We start from the raw sequence: 3,874 nt of genomic DNA, 5'->3' as shown, positions 1-3,874 counted from the left end.
TGTTGGCCAGGCTGGTCTCGAACTCCTGACCTCAGGTAATCCACCCACCTTGGCCTCCCAAAGTACTGGGATTCCAGGAGTGAGCCACCATGACCGGCCCCAACTCAATTTTTAATCATAGAACCATTTAAATTGAAATTTTGAATATTGCATAGCAAAATGGTTTTTCTTGTGGTAAAATACACAAAACATAAAATGTACCATTTTACTCATTTTTAAGTATACAGTTCTGTGTCACTAAGTACATTCACACTGTTGTACAACCATCACTGCCACCACCATACATCTCCAGAACTTTTTCATCTGGAACTCTATTCATTAAACAGCAACTCCCCATGTCCCCCTCCCCACAGACCCTGGCAACCACCATTTTACTCTTTGTCTCTCTGAATTTGACCACTCTAGGTACCTCATATAAGTGGAATCATACAATATTTGCTCTTTTGTGTCTGGCTTATTTCACTTAGCACAATTTCTTCAAGACTCATTCATGTATAGCATGTGCCAGAATTTTATTCCTTTTTAAGACTGAATAATATTCCCTTGTATGTATTTACCACATTTTGTTTATCTATTTTTCTGTCAATTGGCATTTGGGTTGTTTCTCCCTTTTGGCTATTGTTAGCAGTAATGCTGTGAACATTGGCATACATATCTGTTTGAGTCCCTGCTTTTAATTCTTTTGGGTCTATACCCAGAAGTTGGAATTACTAGACCATATAGAATTATAGGTTTGCTTTTTTGAGAAATTGCCATATTGTTCACAATGGCTTCACCATTTTATGCATTTTATGTTCCTATCAACAATGCACAAGGGTTCCAATTTCTCCACATACTCACCAACACTTGTCATTTTCTGTTTTTTTGATAATAGGTATCCTAATGGGTGTGAGGTGGTATCTCATTGAGGTTATGATTTGTTTTTCCTTAATGATTAGTGATGTTGAGCATCTCTTCATTTGCTTATTGGCCTTCTAAATATCTTCTTTAGAGAGTTGATCATTTGATGATTCCTTTGCTCATTTAAAAAATCTGGTGGTTTGTTTTGTTGTTGTTGAATTGTAGAGTTCTTTATATGCTCTAGATATTAATCCCTTTTTGGATATGTGATTTGCAAATAATTTCTCCCATTTCGAGAATTGCCTTTTCATTCTGTTGGTAGTGTCCTTTGATGCACAAAAGTTTTTAATTTTGATGAATTCCAATCTGATTGTTGCATGGTGCTTTTGTTGTCATATCCAAGAAACCATTGCCAGATCCAGCGTCAGCTTTCCCATGTTTTCTTCTCAGAGTTTTATAATTTTAGCATGTTTAGGTCTTCAGTTTATTTTGAGTTAATTTTTATGTATTGCGTAAGATTAGCCCAAATTTATTATTTTGCAGATGGATATTCAGTTTCCTCAGCCTCATTTGTTGAAAAGACTGTCCTTGCCCTCATTGAATGATCTTGGCACCCTTGTTGAAAATCATTTGACCATATATGCAAGGATTTATTTCTGGGCTATCCATTCTATTCTACTGTTCTATATGTCTGTTTTCATGCTAGTACCACACCATTTTGATTACTGTATCTTTGTAGTAAGTTTTGAAATCAGAAAGTATGAGTCCTCTAACTTTATTGTTTTTCAACAGCAAAATATTTTGGATATGAAATTAAATTTTAAAAGCAGAACGTAAAGCGGTGTTTATTAAACTGTAAAAAATAGGTTTCTGCGTAAGGCTGTATTAGAAAGGATTGCATGAAAATCTAAGTAGGGTGTTAGAATTATAGAGATTTTTAAATTTTTAAATGTGTTATTTTAAATATCAAAATATAAAATATAAAAATGATTATGACATAAAATAGAAAAATGAGATGTAAGTATGTTAGGATAATTTAGCCTTCTTTTAAAAATGTGAGCATGAACATGAAACCGATCTCAATGTAAATTATTTTTGCCTTTGCAGTGCCATAACAAATCTTTCTGTAATGAATTAGAAAACATTTATGATGTTATTGTTATAGAGCTAGCATATACCTTTTCAGTAGTTATCAATATTATTAAAGCCTTGAACTGATTATCTAAATATTCTTACTTACATTTCAGGCAGGCAAGCCTACTAATAATAAAGTGAAAAGCATTTTTTGCACATAGCTATGGTAATGACACAATTTCTTGTAACTTCAGTAAAGAATCTTCTACTTTGTGTCCGAGCATTTTCAAGTTTTATTCTTTTCTTTTTTGAGACAGAGTCTTGCTCTGTCTCTCAGGCTGGATGGAGTGTAGTGGCACAATCTCGGCTCACTGCAAGCTCAATCTCCCGGGTTCAAGTGATTCTCCTGCCTTAGCTTCGGTGTAGCTGGGATTACAGGTGTGCACCACCACGCCTGACTATTTTTGTATTTTTAGTAAAGACAGGGTTTCGCCAATGTTAGCCAGTCTGGTCTTAAACTTCTGACTTCCAGTGATCCACCCGCCTCGGACTCCCAAAGTGTTGGGGTTACAGGTGTGAGCCATTGTGGCTGGCCAGGTTTTACTCATTTCTAGTTATGAGATCCCATATATTAATTCAGACAAGAAGGAATTTGGCTAGACCAAGAAATTGTAAAGCCAATATAGAAAAGTCTTTCTCAAAAGTGATACTTTCTATTCATCAGCATTGTTCTGTTGTGAACCTTTTTTTTTTTTTTTTGAGACAGAGTCTCCCTCTGTCATCCAGGCTGGAGTGCAGTGGCATGATCTCTGCTCACTGCAACCTCTGCCTCCTGGATTCAAGCAATTCTCCTGCCTCAGCCTCCTGAGTAGCTGGGACTACAGGCGCGTGCCACTATGCCCGGCTAATTTTTGTATTTTAGTGAAGACAGGGTTTCACCATGTTGGCCAGGCTGGTCTTGAACTCCTGACCTCATGATCCGCCCGCCTCGGCCTCCTAAAGTGCTGGGATTACAGGTGTGAGCCACCGCACCTGGCCAGCTGTGAAATTTTATTCAGCATGCTTCTAGTTACCTACACTTGAAACAATTATTTTGCTTTTACATTTAAAGTCATTTTTTCTTTCAATATATTTGTTTTAGCAGTCCTTAATTCTTCCTTCTTAACATGCTCCTAGCACTAATCTCTCTCTATTACAGCAACATATTTATTTATTACTTTTCTTCAATACTTCATTTTTCTTTTTGAAACGAAGTCTTGTCCTGTTGCCCATGCTGGAGTGCAATGGCGTGATCTCAGCTCACTGCAACCTCCGCCTCCCCGGTTCAAGTGATTCTCCTGCCTCAGCCTCCCGAGTAGCTGGAATTACATGCACCCAGCATCATGCCCAACTAACTTTTGTATTTTTAGTAGAGACAGGGTTTCTCTCCATGTTGGCCAGGCTGTTCTTGAACTCCTGACCTCATGATCTGCCCACCTCAGCCTCCCAAAGTGCTGGGATTACAGATGTGAGCCACTGCATCCAGCCAATTTTATTTTTCTTACTCTTCTTTACCTTATGTCTTTTCCTAACTTTTCATTATTGAAATGCTATCTATTCTTCATAATATATAGTTCATCAGTTGCACACTCAGTTTACATCAGTCCCCCCACCCCAATCAGTTAGACAGTAAATATTTGTTGGGCCAATGTGTTAGGCACTATTTTAGTAACTTGGATAATAGTCAATTCTTTTGCATGTATAATTATCTTTTTGTGTTAACCATATATTACTGCCAATTATAATTGGATTTTTTTGAGACAGAGTTTCGCTTTTGTTGCCCAAGCTGGAGTACAATGGCGCAATCTCGGCTCACTGCAACCTCTGCCTCCCAGGTTCAAGCGATTCTCCTGCCTCAGCCTCCCAAGTAGCTGGGACTACAGGTGTGCACCACCATGCCTGGCTAATTTTTGTAGTTTTA

At 37.7% G+C, this 3,874-nt stretch overlaps 1 protein-coding gene across 2 annotated transcripts in view; it reads left to right on the top strand.

Annotated features, from left to right (window-relative positions):
• EFCAB7 (EF-hand calcium binding domain 7) overlaps positions 1-3,874 on the top strand; it is a 47,965-nt gene that overhangs the window by 19,134 nt on the left and 24,957 nt on the right. The gene's annotated exons all lie outside the window — the stretch shown is intronic.

Source organism: Colobus angolensis, unplaced genomic scaffold (assembly GCF_000951035.1).
Source record: "Colobus angolensis palliatus isolate OR3802 unplaced genomic scaffold, Cang.pa_1.0 Scaffold102, whole genome shotgun sequence".
Taxonomy (NCBI): Eukaryota; Metazoa; Chordata; class Mammalia; order Primates; family Cercopithecidae; genus Colobus; species Colobus angolensis.
This window is presented reverse-complemented; position numbering and strand designations above follow the sequence as displayed.